Source organism: Ambystoma mexicanum, unplaced genomic scaffold (assembly GCF_040938575.1).
Source record: "Ambystoma mexicanum isolate Mex_15411 unplaced genomic scaffold, UKY_AmexF1_1 Mex_scaf34, whole genome shotgun sequence".
Lineage (NCBI taxonomy): Eukaryota > Metazoa > Chordata > Amphibia > Caudata > Ambystomatidae > Ambystoma > Ambystoma mexicanum.
In genome coordinates this window covers 60,573-75,706 of record NW_027182449.1, presented here as the reverse complement: position 1 = coordinate 75,706, position 15,134 = coordinate 60,573, and the positions used below count along the sequence as shown (strand labels likewise).

The window sequence follows — 15,134 nt, the reverse complement described above, 5'->3', positions numbered from 1 at the left end:
TTTCCTGCTTCTATTCCCTCGACTCTTTGGAAGGCAGAGGGCGATGTTGGTTGAGGCCTTACCTTCTCGGGCTGGCGGCCTACAAGTCCAGGAAAGAAGCAGGCCCAGTAACAGCAGCTGAGGCCCCCAGCCCAGCCCAGCCCAGGCAGGCATCAGCTTAAGGCTGACTCTCTACCCCACTGCTGCCCCAAATTGGTTTGGCAAAAGTTTGCAAAGAAGATGCCTGTAAATTTAACTCACGCCACACTAGCACTCACCCAGGCGTCGGTTCCTTACAAAAATAGAAAGCACCTCTAAAAAAGAAGAAATAAACACACACACAATTTTCCTGCTGCGGTCTCCTCGACTCTTTGGAAGGCAGAGGGCGATGTTGGTTGAAGCCCTTACCTTCTCTGGCTGGCGGCCTACAAGACCAGGAAAGAAGCAGGCCCAGTAACAGCAGCTGAGGCCCCCAGCCCAGCCACGCCTAGGCAGGCATCAGCGGAAGGCTGACTCTCTACCCCAGTGCTGCTCCAAGTTGGTTTGGCAAAAGTTTGCAAAGAAGCTGCCCGTAAATTCACCTCAAGCCACACTAGCACTCACCCAGTCGTCAGTTCCTTACAAAAATAGAAAGAATCTCTAAAAAAGAAGAAATAAACACACACACAATTTTCCTGCTTCTATCCCCTCGACTCTTTGGAAGGCAGAGGGCGATGTTGGTTGAGGCCTTACCTTCTCGGGCTGGCGGCCTACAAGTCCAGGAAAGAAGCAGGCCCAGTAACAGCAGCTGAGGCCCCCAGCCCAGCCCAGCCCAGGCAGGCATCAGCTTAAGGCTGACTCTCTACCCCACTGCTGCCCCAAATTGGTTTGGCAAAAGTTTGCAAAGAAGATGCCTGTAAATTTAACTCACGCCACACTAGCACTCACCCAGGCGTCGGTTCCTTACAAAAATAGAAAGCACCTCTAAAAAAGAAGAAATAAACACACACACAATTTTCCTGCTGGGGTCTCCTCGACTCTTTGAAAGGCAGAGGGCGATGTTGGTTGAGGCCCTTACCTTCTCCGGCTGGTGGCCTACAAGTCCAGGAAAGAAGCATGCCCAGTAACAGCAGCTGAGGCCCCCAGACCAGCCCAGCCCAGCCCAGGCAGCCATCAGCTGAAGGCTGACTCTCTACCCCAGTGCTGGTCCAAGTTGGTTTGGCAAAATTTTGCAAAGAAGATGCCTGTAAATGTAACTCACGCCACACTAGCACTCACCCAGGCGTCGGTTCCTTACAAAAATAGAAAGCACCTCTAAAAAAAGAAGAAATAAACACACACACAATTTTCCTGCTTCTATTCCCTCGACTCTTTGGAAGGCAGAGGGCGATGTTGGTTGAGGCCTTACCTTCTCGGGCTGGCGGCCTACAAGTCCAGGAAAGAAGCAGGCCCAGTAACAGCAGCTGAGGCCCCCAGCCCAGCCCAGCCCAGGCAGCCATCAGCTGAAGGCTGACTCTCTACCCCAGTGCTGGTCCAAGTTGGTTTGGCAAAATTTTGCAAAGAAGATGCCTGTAAATGTAACTCACGCCACACTAGCACTCACCCAGGCGTCGGTTCCTTACAAAAATAGAAAGCACCTCTAAAAAAAGAAGAAATAAACACACACACAATTTTCCTGCTGCGGTCTCCTCGACTCTTTGGAAGGCAGAGGGCGATGTTGGTTGAAGCCCTTACCTTCTCTGGCTGGCGGCCTACAAGACCAGGAAAGAAGCAGGCCCAGTAACAGCAGCTGAGGCCCCCAGCCCAGCCACGCCTAGGCAGGCATCAGCGGAAGGCTGACTCTCTACCCCAGTGCTGCTCCAAGTTGGTTTGGCAAAAGTTTGCAAAGAAGCTGCCCGTAAATTCACCTCAAGCCACACTAGCACTCACCCAGGCGTCAGTTCCTTACAAAAATAGAAAGAATCTCTAAAAAAGAAGAAATAAACACACACACAATTTTCCTGCTTCTATTCCCTCGACTCTTTGGAAGGCAGAGGGCGATGTTGGTTGAGGCCTTACCTTCTCGGGCTGGCGGCCTACAAGTCCAGGAAAGAAGCAGGCCCAGTAACAGCAGCTGAGGCCCCCAGCCCAGCCCAGCCCAGGCAGCCATCAGCTGAAGGCTGACTCTCTACCCCAGTGCTGGTCCAAGTTGGTTTGGCAAAATTTTGCAAAGAAGATGCCTGTAAATGTAACTCACGCCACACTAGCACTCACCCAGGCGTCGGTTCCTTACAAAAATAGAAAGCACCTCTAAAAAAAGAAGAAATAAACACACACACAATTTTCCTGCTGCGGTCTCCTCGACTCTTTGGAAGGCAGAGGGCGATGTTGGTTGAAGCCCTTACCTTCTCTGGCTGGCGGCCTACAAGACCAGGAAAGAAGCAGGCCCAGTAACAGCAGCTGAGGCCCCCAGCCCAGCCACGCCTAGGCAGGCATCAGCGGAAGGCTGACTCTCTACCCCAGTGCTGCTCCAAGTTGGTTTGGCAAAAGTTTGCAAAGAAGCTGCCCGTAAATTCACCTCAAGCCACACTAGCACTCACCCAGGCGTCAGTTCCTTACAAAAATAGAAAGAATCTCTAAAAAAGAAGAAATAAACACACACACAATTTTCCTGCTTCTATCCCCTCGACTCCTTGGAAGGCGGAGGGCAACCTTCGCCGCTGGTGGCCTTCACATGCAGGAAAGAAGCACACCCAGGAACAGCAGCTGAGGCTCCCAGCCCAGGCAGGCTTCAGCTGAAGGCCGACTTGGGAAGCACTGAGGCCAGACCCTGGGCTCCTGGGTCCCTCGGTTGAAGGCTCGAGGCCAGACCCCTTGGCTCCTGTGTCCCTTGGCTGAAGGCTCGACCAGTGCTCGACCAGGCTCGATCAGGCGAGATATTAGGTAGCATGGGGCCCAGCTGGGACTTCTAGGAAGCTTAGGGTGACGGCCGCTTCTGCCCCATCATCCAGAGGCCTGGCTATGGAGAGGCATGATGTGGCCTCCCTCCCTTCCTGCCTCTTGTAGGCACTTCTCCCCCGTGAGCACTTCCCGCTCCAAGTGTCCCCTTGTCTCCCAGGGTGCACTCTTCCTCTAGAGCCCACATATGCAGATGAGGCCCATCCACTTGCCTCCCCTAGCTGTAGGGGGCCTTGCGCGTCCACTGGAGAGAAAACGGGGAGACGCTGGAGGTGCTTTGCCAGGGACACGAGTGGCCCTTTCTGGCTGCATCCACCCACCCGAGGCGGCGAGCTGCTGCCCTGGCTTCAGTCTCCTGCTGCTCCAAGTTAGTTTGGCGACAACGTGTCCGCCTCTGACGGGGCTCTGCATTGGAGCGAGGGCTGCTGTCTGCCCCTGTGCCTTTTTCACGCGCCGTGTTTGTTAAAATTAAAAGCGGAATGGAGGAAAAATGTAGTTCAAGACGGGGAAGACGAACGCCGCCTATCGGGCACAGAGTAGCAAAATGCCTACAGCACCTGGTATTCCCAGGCGGTCTCCCATCCAAGTACTAACCAGGCCCGACCCTGCTTAGCTTCCGAGATCGGACGAGATCGGGCGCATTCAGGGTGGTATGGCCGTAGGTGAAGAGTGCGCCGATTCCGAGCCTCTTGTGCTGTGTCGGCTCCTCCGACGTCCACTGCCCTCTTGCAAGGCTGAACGCTGTCCTCTGCAGTGTGCTTCTGCCCTTCTTTTTGCCTCAAGCTCAGGAGCCACAGCTGCCAGCTTGGAAAAGCAACGAGCGGCTCCATGCACCCACTTTTGAAATACCCACTTGCCTACTCATGTTTGCAAAGAAAGTGTCTGTAAATTCAGGCCAAGCCACACTTGCACTCACTCACCCAAGCATCCGTTCCTTACAAAACTTTAAAAAAAAACTCGGAAAGAAAGATGGAAATAAACACACACACAATTTTCCTGCTGGGGTCTCCTCGACTCTTTGGAAGGCAGAGGGCGATGTTGGTTGAGGCCTTACCTTCTCGGGCTGGCGGCCTACAAGTCCAGGAAAGAAGCAGGCCCAGTAACAGCAGCTGAGGCCCCCAGCCCAGCCCAGCCCAGCCCAGGCAGGCATCAGCTTAAGGCTGACTCTCTACCCCACTGCTGCCCCAAATTGGTTTGGCAAAAGTTTGCAAAGAAGATGCCTGTAAATTTAACTCACGCCACACTAGCACTCACCCAGGCGTCGGTTCCTTACAAAAATAGAAAGCACCTCTAAAAAAGAAGAAATAAACACACACACAATTTTCCTGCTGGGGTCTCCTCGACTCTTTGAAAGGCAGAGGGCGATGTTGGTTGAGGCCCTTACCTTCTCCGGCTGGTGGCCTACAAGTCCAGGAAAGAAGCATGCCCAGTAACAGCAGCTGAGGCCCCCAGACCAGCCCAGCCCAGCCCAGGCAGCCATCAGCTGAAGGCTGACTCTCTACCCCAGTGCTGGTCCAAGTTGGTTTGGCAAAAGTTTGCAAAGAAGATGCCTGTAAATGTAACTCACGCCACACTAGCACTCACCCAGGCGTCGGTTCCTTACAAAAATAGAAAGCACCTCTAAAAAAAGAAGAAATAAACACACACACAATTTTCCTGCTGCGGTCTCCTCGACTCTTTGGAAGGCAGAGGGCGATGTTGGTTGAAGCCCTTACCTTCTCTGGCTGGCGGCCTACAAGACCAGGAAAGAAGCAGGCCCAGTAACAGCAGCTGAGGCCCCCAGCCCAGCCACGCCTAGGCAGGCATCAGCGGAAGGCTGACTCTCTACCCCAGTGCTGCTCCAAGTTGGTTTGGCAAAAGTTTGCAAAGAAGCTGCCCGTAAATTCACCTCAAGCCACACTAGCACTCACCCAGTCGTCAGTTCCTTACAAAAATAGAAAGAATCTCTAAAAAAGAAGAAATAAACACACACACAATTTTCCTGCTTCTATTCCCTCGACTCTTTGGAAGGCAGAGGGCGATGTTGGTTGAGGCCTTACCTTCTCGGGCTGGCGGCCTACAAGTCCAGGAAAGAAGCAGGCCCAGTAACAGCAGCTGAGGCCCCCAGCCCAGCCCAGCCCAGGCAGGCATCAGCTTAAGGCTGACTCTCTACCCCACTGCTGCCCCAAATTGGTTTGGCAAAAGTTTGCAAAGAAGATGCCTGTAAATTTAACTCACGCCACACTAGCACTCACCCAGGCGTCGGTTCCTTACAAAAATAGAAAGCACCTCTAAAAAAGAAGAAATAAACACACACACAATTTTCCTGCTGCGGTCTCCTCGACTCTTTGGAAGGCAGAGGGCGATGTTGGTTGAAGCCCTTACCTTCTCTGGCTGGCGGCCTACAAGACCAGGAAAGAAGCAGGCCCAGTAACAGCAGCTGAGGCCCCCAGCCCAGCCACGCCTAGGCAGGCATCAGCGGAAGGCTGACTCTCTACCCCAGTGCTGCTCCAAGTTGGTTTGGCAAAAGTTTGCAAAGAAGCTGCCCGTAAATTCACCTCAAGCCACACTAGCACTCACCCAGTCGTCAGTTCCTTACAAAAATAGAAAGAATCTCTAAAAAAGAAGAAATAAACACACACACAATTTTCCTGCTTCTATCCCCTCGACTCTTTGGAAGGCAGAGGGCGATGTTGGTTGAGGCCTTACCTTCTCGGGCTGGCGGCCTACAAGTCCAGGAAAGAAGCAGGCCCAGTAACAGCAGCTGAGGCCCCCAGCCCAGCCCAGCCCAGGCAGGCATCAGCTTAAGGCTGACTCTCTACCCCACTGCTGCCCCAAATTGGTTTGGCAAAAGTTTGCAAAGAAGATGCCTGTAAATTTAACTCACGCCACACTAGCACTCACCCAGGCGTCGGTTCCTTACAAAAATAGAAAGCACCTCTAAAAAAGAAGAAATAAACACACACACAATTTTCCTGCTGGGGTCTCCTCGACTCTTTGAAAGGCAGAGGGCGATGTTGGTTGAGGCCCTTACCTTCTCCGGCTGGTGGCCTACAAGTCCAGGAAAGAAGCATGCCCAGTAACAGCAGCTGAGGCCCCCAGACCAGCCCAGCCCAGCCCAGGCAGCCATCAGCTGAAGGCTGACTCTCTACCCCAGTGCTGGTCCAAGTTGGTTTGGCAAAATTTTGCAAAGAAGATGCCTGTAAATGTAACTCACGCCACACTAGCACTCACCCAGGCGTCGGTTCCTTACAAAAATAGAAAGCACCTCTAAAAAAAGAAGAAATAAACACACACACAATTTTCCTGCTTCTATTCCCTCGACTCTTTGGAAGGCAGAGGGCGATGTTGGTTGAGGCCTTACCTTCTCGGGCTGGCGGCCTACAAGTCCAGGAAAGAAGCAGGCCCAGTAACAGCAGCTGAGGCCCCCAGCCCAGCCCAGCCCAGGCAGCCATCAGCTGAAGGCTGACTCTCTACCCCAGTGCTGGTCCAAGTTGGTTTGGCAAAATTTTGCAAAGAAGATGCCTGTAAATGTAACTCACGCCACACTAGCACTCACCCAGGCGTCGGTTCCTTACAAAAATAGAAAGCACCTCTAAAAAAAGAAGAAATAAACACACACACAATTTTCCTGCTGCGGTCTCCTCGACTCTTTGGAAGGCAGAGGGCGATGTTGGTTGAAGCCCTTACCTTCTCTGGCTGGCGGCCTACAAGACCAGGAAAGAAGCAGGCCAAGTAACAGCAGCTGAGGCCCCCAGCCCAGCCACGCCTAGGCAGGCATCAGCGGAAGGCTGACTCTCTACCCCAGTGCTGCTCCAAGTTGGTTTGGCAAAAGTTTGCAAAGAAGCTGCCCGTAAATTCACCTCAAGCCACACTAGCACTCACCCAGGCGTCAGTTCCTTACAAAAATAGAAAGAATCTCTAAAAAAGAAGAAATAAACACACACACAATTTTCCTGCTTCTATTCCCTCGACTCTTTGGAAGGCAGAGGGCGATGTTGGTTGAGGCCTTACCTTCTCGGGCTGGCGGCCTACAAGTCCAGGAAAGAAGCAGGCCCAGTAACAGCAGCTGAGGCCCCCAGCCCAGCCCAGCCCAGGCAGCCATCAGCTGAAGGCTGACTCTCTACCCCAGTGCTGGTCCAAGTTGGTTTGGCAAAATTTTGCAAAGAAGATGCCTGTAAATGTAACTCACGCCACACTAGCACTCACCCAGGCGTCGGTTCCTTACAAAAATAGAAAGCACCTCTAAAAAAAGAAGAAATAAACACACACACAATTTTCCTGCTGCGGTCTCCTCGACTCTTTGGAAGGCAGAGGGCGATGTTGGTTGAAGCCCTTACCTTCTCTGGCTGGCGGCCTACAAGACCAGGAAAGAAGCAGGCCCAGTAACAGCAGCTGAGGCCCCCAGCCCAGCCACGCCTAGGCAGGCATCAGCGGAAGGCTGACTCTCTACCCCAGTGCTGCTCCAAGTTGGTTTGGCAAAAGTTTGCAAAGAAGCTGCCCGTAAATTCACCTCAAGCCACACTAGCACTCACCCAGGCGTCAGTTCCTTACAAAAATAGAAAGAATCTCTAAAAAAGAAGAAATAAACACACACACAATTTTCCTGCTTCTATCCCCTCGACTCCTTGGAAGGCGGAGGGCAACCTTCGCCGCTGGTGGCCTTCACATGCAGGAAAGAAGCACACCCAGGAACAGCAGCTGAGGCTCCCAGCCCAGGCAGGCTTCAGCTGAAGGCCGACTTGGGAAGCACTGAGGCCAGACCCTGGGCTCCTGGGTCCCTCGGTTGAAGGCTCGAGGCCAGACCCCTTGGCTCCTGTGTCCCTTGGCTGAAGGCTCGACCAGGCTCGATCAGGCGAGATATTAGGTAGCATGGGGCCCAGCTGGGACTTCTAGGAAGCTTAGGGTGACGGCCGCTTCTGCCCCATCATCCAGAGGCCTGGCTATGGAGAGGCATGATGTGGCCTCCCTCCCTTCCTGCCTCTTGTAGGCACTTCTCCCCCGTGAGCACTTCCCGCTCCAAGTGTCCCCTTGTCTCCCAGGGTGCACTCTTCCTCTAGAGCCCACATATGCAGATGAGGCCCATCCACTTGCCTCCCCTAGCTGTAGGGGGCCTTGCGCGTCCACTGGAGAGAAAACGGGGAGACGCTGGAGGTGCTTTGCCAGGGACACGAGTGGCCCTTTCTGGCTGCATCCACCCACCCGAGGCGGCGAGCTGCTGCCCTGGCTTCAGTCTCCTGCTGCTCCAAGTTAGTTTGGCGACAACGTGTCCGCCTCTGACGGGGCTCTGCATTGGAGCGAGGGCTGCTGTCTGCCCCTGTGCCTTTTTCACGCGCCGTGTTTGTTAAAATTAAAAGCGGAATGGAGGAAAAATGTAGTTCAAGACGGGGAAGACGAACGCCGCCTATCGGGCACAGAGTAGCAAAATGCCTACAGCACCTGGTATTCCCAGGCGGTCTCCCATCCAAGTACTAACCAGGCCCGACCCTGCTTAGCTTCCGAGATCGGACGAGATCGGGCGCATTCAGGGTGGTATGGCCGTAGGTGAAGAGTGCGCCGATTCCGAGCCTCTTGTGCTGTGTCGGCTCCTCCGACGTCCACTGCCCTCTTGCAAGGCTGAACGCTGTCCTCTGCAGTGTGCTTCTGCCCTTCTTTTTGCCTCAAGCTCAGGAGCCACAGCTGCCAGCTTGGAAAAGCAACGAGCGGCTCCATGCACCCACTTTTGAAATACCCACTTGCCTACTCATGTTTGCAAAGAAAGTGTCTGTAAATTCAGGCCAAGCCACACTTGCACTCACTCACCCAAGCATCCGTTCCTTACAAAACTTTAAAAAAAAACTCGGAAAGAAAGATGGAAATAAACACACACACAATTTTCCTGCTGGGGTCTCCTCGACTCTTTGGAAGGCAGAGGGCGATGTTGGTTGAGGCCTTACCTTCTCGGGCTGGCGGCCTACAAGTCCAGGAAAGAAGCAGGCCCAGTAACAGCAGCTGAGGCCCCCAGCCCAGCCCAGCCCAGCCCAGGCAGGCATCAGCTTAAGGCTGACTCTCTACCCCACTGCTGCCCCAAATTGGTTTGGCAAAAGTTTGCAAAGAAGATGCCTGTAAATTTAACTCACGCCACACTAGCACTCACCCAGGCGTCGGTTCCTTACAAAAATAGAAAGCACCTCTAAAAAAGAAGAAATAAACACACACACAATTTTCCTGCTGCGGTCTCCTCGACTCTTTGGAAGGCAGAGGGCGATGTTGGTTGAAGCCCTTACCTTCTCTGGCTGGCGGCCTACAAGACCAGGAAAGAAGCAGGCCCAGTAACAGCAGCTGAGGCCCCCAGCCCAGCCACGCCTAGGCAGGCATCAGCGGAAGGCTGACTCTCTACCCCAGTGCTGCTCCAAGTTGGTTTGGCAAAAGTTTGCAAAGAAGCTGCCCGTAAATTCACCTCAAGCCACACTAGCACTCACCCAGTCGTCAGTTCCTTACAAAAATAGAAAGAATCTCTAAAAAAGAAGAAATAAACACACACACAATTTTCCTGCTTCTATTCCCTCGACTCTTTGGAAGGCAGAGGGCGATGTTGGTTGAGGCCTTACCTTCTCGGGCTGGCGGCCTACAAGTCCAGGAAAGAAGCAGGCCCAGTAACAGCAGCTGAGGCCCCCAGCCCAGCCCAGCCCAGGCAGGCATCAGCTTAAGGCTGACTCTCTACCCCACTGCTGCCCCAAATTGGTTTGGCAAAAGTTTGCAAAGAAGATGCCTGTAAATTTAACTCACGCCACACTAGCACTCACCCAGGCGTCGGTTCCTTACAAAAATAGAAAGCACCTCTAAAAAAGAAGAAATAAACACACACACAATTTTCCTGCTGCGGTCTCCTCGACTCTTTGGAAGGCAGAGGGCGATGTTGGTTGAAGCCCTTACCTTCTCTGGCTGGCGGCCTACAAGACCAGGAAAGAAGCAGGCCCAGTAACAGCAGCTGAGGCCCCCAGCCCAGCCACGCCTAGGCAGGCATCAGCGGAAGGCTGACTCTCTACCCCAGTGCTGCTCCAAGTTGGTTTGGCAAAAGTTTGCAAAGAAGCTGCCCGTAAATTCACCTCAAGCCACACTAGCACTCACCCAGTCGTCAGTTCCTTACAAAAATAGAAAGAATCTCTAAAAAAGAAGAAATAAACACACACACAATTTTCCTGCTTCTATTCCCTCGACTCTTTGGAAGGCAGAGGGCGATGTTGGTTGAGGCCTTACCTTCTCGGGCTGGCGGCCTACAAGTCCAGGAAAGAAGCAGGCCCAGTAACAGCAGCTGAGGCCCCCAGCCCAGCCCAGCCCAGGCAGCCATCAGCTGAAGGCTGACTCTCTACCCCAGTGCTGGTCCAAGTTGGTTTGGCAAAATTTTGCAAAGAAGATGCCTGTAAATGTAACTCACGCCACACTAGCACTCACCCAGGCGTCGGTTCCTTACAAAAATAGAAAGCACCTCTAAAAAAAGAAGAAATAAACACACACACAATTTTCCTGCTGCGGTCTCCTCGACTCTTTGGAAGGCAGAGGGCGATGTTGGTTGAAGCCCTTACCTTCTCTGGCTGGCGGCCTACAAGACCAGGAAAGAAGCAGGCCCAGTAACAGCAGCTGAGGCCCCCAGCCCAGCCACGCCTAGGCAGGCATCAGCGGAAGGCTGACTCTCTACCCCAGTGCTGCTCCAAGTTGGTTTGGCAAAAGTTTGCAAAGAAGCTGCCCGTAAATTCACCTCAAGCCACACTAGCACTCACCCAGGCGTCAGTTCCTTACAAAAATAGAAAGAATCTCTAAAAAAGAAGAAATAAACACACACACAATTTTCCTGCTTCTATCCCCTCGACTCCTTGGAAGGCGGAGGGCAACCTTCGCCGCTGGTGGCCTTCACATGCAGGAAAGAAGCACACCCAGGAACAGCAGCTGAGGCTCCCAGCCCAGGCAGGCTTCAGCTGAAGGCCGACTTGGGAAGCACTGAGGCCAGACCCTGGGCTCCTGGGTCCCTCGGTTGAAGGCTCGAGGCCAGACCCCTTGGCTCCTGTGTCCCTTGGCTGAAGGCTCGACCAGTGCTCGACCAGGCTCGATCAGGCGAGATATTAGGTAGCATGGGGCCCAGCTGGGACTTCTAGGAAGCTTAGGGTGACGGCCGCTTCTGCCCCATCATCCAGAGGCCTGGCTATGGAGAGGCATGATGTGGCCTCCCTCCCTTCCTGCCTCTTGTAGGCACTTCTCCCCCGTGAGCACTTCCCGCTCCAAGTGTCCCCTTGTCTCCCAGGGTGCACTCTTCCTCTAGAGCCCACATATGCAGATGAGGCCCATCCACTTGCCTCCCCTAGCTGTAGGGGGCCTTGCGCGTCCACTGGAGAGAAAACGGGGAGACGCTGGAGGTGCTTTGCCAGGGACACGAGTGGCCCTTTCTGGCTGCATCCACCCACCCGAGGCGGCGAGCTGCTGCCCTGGCTTCAGTCTCCTGCTGCTCCAAGTTAGTTTGGCGACAACGTGTCCGCCTCTGACGGGGCTCTGCATTGGAGCGAGGGCTGCTGTCTGCCCCTGTGCCTTTTTCACGCGCCGTGTTTGTTAAAATTAAAAGCGGAATGGAGGAAAAATGTAGTTCAAGACGGGGAAGACGAACGCCGCCTATCGGGCACAGAGTAGCAAAATGCCTACAGCACCTGGTATTCCCAGGCGGTCTCCCATCCAAGTACTAACCAGGCCCGACCCTGCTTAGCTTCCGAGATCGGACGAGATCGGGCGCATTCAGGGTGGTATGGCCGTAGGTGAAGAGTGCGCCGATTCCGAGCCTCTTGTGCTGTGTCGGCTCCTCCGACGTCCACTGCCCTCTTGCAAGGCTGAACGCTGTCCTCTGCAGTGTGCTTCTGCCCTTCTTTTTGCCTCAAGCTCAGGAGCCACAGCTGCCAGCTTGGAAAAGCAACGAGCGGCTCCATGCACCCACTTTTGAAATACCCACTTGCCTACTCATGTTTGCAAAGAAAGTGTCTGTAAATTCAGGCCAAGCCACACTTGCACTCACTCACCCAAGCATCCGTTCCTTACAAAACTTTAAAAAAAAACTCGGAAAGAAAGATGGAAATAAACACACACACAATTTTCCTGCTGGGGTCTCCTCGACTCTTTGGAAGGCAGAGGGCGATGTTGGTTGAGGCCTTACCTTCTCGGGCTGGCGGCCTACAAGTCCAGGAAAGAAGCAGGCCCAGTAACAGCAGCTGAGGCCCCCAGCCCAGCCCAGCCCAGCCCAGGCAGGCATCAGCTTAAGGCTGACTCTCTACCCCACTGCTGCCCCAAATTGGTTTGGCAAAAGTTTGCAAAGAAGATGCCTGTAAATTTAACTCACGCCACACTAGCACTCACCCAGGCGTCGGTTCCTTACAAAAATAGAAAGCACCTCTAAAAAAGAAGAAATAAACACACACACAATTTTCCTGCTGGGGTCTCCTCGACTCTTTGAAAGGCAGAGGGCGATGTTGGTTGAGGCCCTTACCTTCTCCGGCTGGTGGCCTACAAGTCCAGGAAAGAAGCATGCCCAGTAACAGCAGCTGAGGCCCCCAGACCAGCCCAGCCCAGCCCAGGCAGCCATCAGCTGAAGGCTGACTCTCTACCCCAGTGCTGGTCCAAGTTGGTTTGGCAAAAGTTTGCAAAGAAGATGCCTGTAAATGTAACTCACGCCACACTAGCACTCACCCAGGCGTCGGTTCCTTACAAAAATAGAAAGCACCTCTAAAAAAAGAAGAAATAAACACACACACAATTTTCCTGCTGCGGTCTCCTCGACTCTTTGGAAGGCAGAGGGCGATGTTGGTTGAAGCCCTTACCTTCTCTGGCTGGCGGCCTACAAGACCAGGAAAGAAGCAGGCCCAGTAACAGCAGCTGAGGCCCCCAGCCCAGCCACGCCTAGGCAGGCATCAGCGGAAGGCTGACTCTCTACCCCAGTGCTGCTCCAAGTTGGTTTGGCAAAAGTTTGCAAAGAAGCTGCCCGTAAATTCACCTCAAGCCACACTAGCACTCACCCAGTCGTCAGTTCCTTACAAAAATAGAAAGAATCTCTAAAAAAGAAGAAATAAACACACACACAATTTTCCTGCTTCTATTCCCTCGACTCTTTGGAAGGCAGAGGGCGATGTTGGTTGAGGCCTTACCTTCTCGGGCTGGCGGCCTACAAGTCCAGGAAAGAAGCAGGCCCAGTAACAGCAGCTGAGGCCCCCAGCCCAGCCCAGCCCAGGCAGGCATCAGCTTAAGGCTGACTCTCTACCCCACTGCTGCCCCAAATTGGTTTGGCAAAAGTTTGCAAAGAAGATGCCTGTAAATTTAACTCACGCCACACTAGCACTCACCCAGGCGTCGGTTCCTTACAAAAATAGAAAGCACCTCTAAAAAAGAAGAAATAAACACACACACAATTTTCCTGCTGCGGTCTCCTCGACTCTTTGGAAGGCAGAGGGCGATGTTGGTTGAAGCCCTTACCTTCTCTGGCTGGCGGCCTACAAGACCAGGAAAGAAGCAGGCCCAGTAACAGCAGCTGAGGCCCCCAGCCCAGCCACGCCTAGGCAGGCATCAGCGGAAGGCTGACTCTCTACCCCAGTGCTGCTCCAAGTTGGTTTGGCAAAAGTTTGCAAAGAAGCTGCCCGTAAATTCACCTCAAGCCACACTAGCACTCACCCAGTCGTCAGTTCCTTACAAAAATAGAAAGAATCTCTAAAAAAGAAGAAATAAACACACACACAATTTTCCTGCTTCTATCCCCTCGACTCTTTGGAAGGCAGAGGGCGATGTTGGTTGAGGCCTTACCTTCTCGGGCTGGCGGCCTACAAGTCCAGGAAAGAAGCAGGCCCAGTAACAGCAGCTGAGGCCCCCAGCCCAGCCCAGCCCAGGCAGGCATCAGCTTAAGGCTGACTCTCTACCCCACTGCTGCCCCAAATTGGTTTGGCAAAAGTTTGCAAAGAAGATGCCTGTAAATTTAACTCACGCCACACTAGCACTCACCCAGGCGTCGGTTCCTTACAAAAATAGAAAGCACCTCTAAAAAAGAAGAAATAAACACACACACAATTTTCCTGCTGGGGTCTCCTCGACTCTTTGAAAGGCAGAGGGCGATGTTGGTTGAGGCCCTTACCTTCTCCGGCTGGTGGCCTACAAGTCCAGGAAAGAAGCATGCCCAGTAACAGCAGCTGAGGCCCCCAGACCAGCCCAGCCCAGCCCAGGCAGCCATCAGCTGAAGGCTGACTCTCTACCCCAGTGCTGGTCCAAGTTGGTTTGGCAAAATTTTGCAAAGAAGATGCCTGTAAATGTAACTCACGCCACACTAGCACTCACCCAGGCGTCGGTTCCTTACAAAAATAGAAAGCACCTCTAAAAAAAGAAGAAATAAACACACACACAATTTTCCTGCTTCTATTCCCTCGACTCTTTGGAAGGCAGAGGGCGATGTTGGTTGAGGCCTTACCTTCTCGGGCTGGCGGCCTACAAGTCCAGGAAAGAAGCAGGCCCAGTAACAGCAGCTGAGGCCCCCAGCCCAGCCCAGCCCAGGCAGGCATCAGCTTAAGGCTGACTCTCTACCCCACTGCTGCCCCAAATTGGTTTGGCAAAAGTTTGCAAAGAAGATGCCTGTAAATTTAACTCACGCCACACTAGCACTCACCCAGGCGTCGGTTCCTTACAAAAATAGAAAGCACCTCTAAAAAAGAAGAAATAAACACACACACAATTTTCCTGCTGCGGTCTCCTCGACTCTTTGGAAGGCAGAGGGCGATGTTGGTTGAAGCCCTTACCTTCTCTGGCTGGCGGCCTACAAGACCAGGAAAGAAGCAGGCCCAGTAACAGCAGCTGAGGCCCCCAGCCCAGCCACGCCTAGGCAGGCATCAGCGGAAGGCTGACTCTCTACCCCAGTGCTGCTCCAAGTTGGTTTGGCAAAAGTTTGCAAAGAAGCTGCCCGTAAATTCACCTCAAGCCACACTAGCACTCACCCAGGCGTCAGTTCCTTACAAAAATAGAAAGAATCTCTAAAAAAGAAGAAATAAACACACACACAATTTTCCTGCTTCTATCCCCTCGACTCCTTGGAAGGCGGAGGGCAACCTTCGCCGCTGGTGGCCTTCACATGCAGGAAAGAAGCACACCCAGGAACAGCAGCTGAGGCTCCCAGCCCAGGCAGGCTTCAGCTGAAGGCCGACTTGGGAAGCACTGAGGCCAGACCCTGGGCTCCTGGGTCCCTCGGTTGAAGGCTCGAGGCCAGACCCCTTGGC

The 15,134-nt window shown here is 53.3% G+C and overlaps 3 non-coding genes across 3 annotated transcripts; all 3 read right to left on the bottom strand.

The window, feature by feature from the left end:
* Positions 1 to 3,440: 3,440 nt before the first annotated feature.
* Positions 3,441 to 3,559, bottom strand: LOC138558942 (5S ribosomal RNA). Its single transcript, XR_011299060.1, has one exon. It is a non-coding gene; the product is annotated as a 5S ribosomal RNA (ribosomal RNA).
* Positions 3,560 to 8,301: 4,742 nt separating this feature from the next.
* LOC138558941 (5S ribosomal RNA) lies at positions 8,302 to 8,420 on the bottom strand. The gene has a single exon (XR_011299059.1). It is a non-coding gene; the product is annotated as a 5S ribosomal RNA (ribosomal RNA).
* Positions 8,421 to 11,537: 3,117 nt separating this feature from the next.
* LOC138558940 (5S ribosomal RNA) lies at positions 11,538 to 11,656 on the bottom strand. The gene has a single exon (XR_011299058.1). It is a non-coding gene; the product is annotated as a 5S ribosomal RNA (ribosomal RNA).
* Positions 11,657 to 15,134: the final 3,478 nt, after the last annotated feature.